Source organism: Gavialis gangeticus, unplaced genomic scaffold (assembly GCF_001723915.1).
Source record: "Gavialis gangeticus isolate Ggan-Ray unplaced genomic scaffold, GavGan_comp1, whole genome shotgun sequence".
Taxonomy (NCBI): Eukaryota; Metazoa; Chordata; order Crocodylia; family Gavialidae; genus Gavialis; species Gavialis gangeticus.
In genome coordinates, this window is record NW_017729024.1 from 44,999,245 (window position 1) to 44,999,991 (window position 747).

Consider the following 747-nt stretch of genomic DNA (forward strand, 5'->3'; position numbering starts at 1 on the left):
GAATTGGGGGGGAAGGGTGAACACCTTCCCCTACACACCACACAGGTACACACAGACACACATTTGCTGATCTGGAGGGAAAGAGGAAGCATTTCTGACCAAACTGGGGGTGGAGGGGGGCTTACACACACACACACACACCTGGAAGAGGAGGGGAAGCGCACACACACACACACACACACACCTGGAAGAGAAGGGGAAGCACACACACACACACACCTGGAAGAGGAGGGGAAGCATTTCTGACGAGAATTGGGGGGGTTAACTCCTTCCCCTACACACACGTATCCACACCACACAGGTACACTCATCCCCCGTTGCTGATGCTGGAAGGGGAGGGAGAGCCTTTCCGACCAGAGCTGGGCGGGGGATGAGCTTCTTCCCCGACCCAGACACACGCAGTCCCGCCCCCCGCGGGCGCTGATCCCTCCACGACGTGTTTCCAATTATCCCGGCACGCCTGGTATCCGGACCCCTCGCCCCGCACACACGCACACGCCTCCTTCCTCCCGCCGCCGCCAGACATCTGGGATCCATCAGGAGCTCCCGGGGCGGTTCCCGGGGCAGGGGCAGGGGCAGGGGCGGCCCCGCCATCCACTCAGCGCGGCCCGGGGCAGGGCGAGGCGCGCTCTTAGCCGGCGCCGGCAGCACTTCCGAGGCGAGGCGAGGCGAGAGGCGGGAGCATGTGGGCGCTGCTGGCGCTGTGCGGGTGCGGGGCTCTGGCGCTGGCCGGGGCGCAGCCGGCGG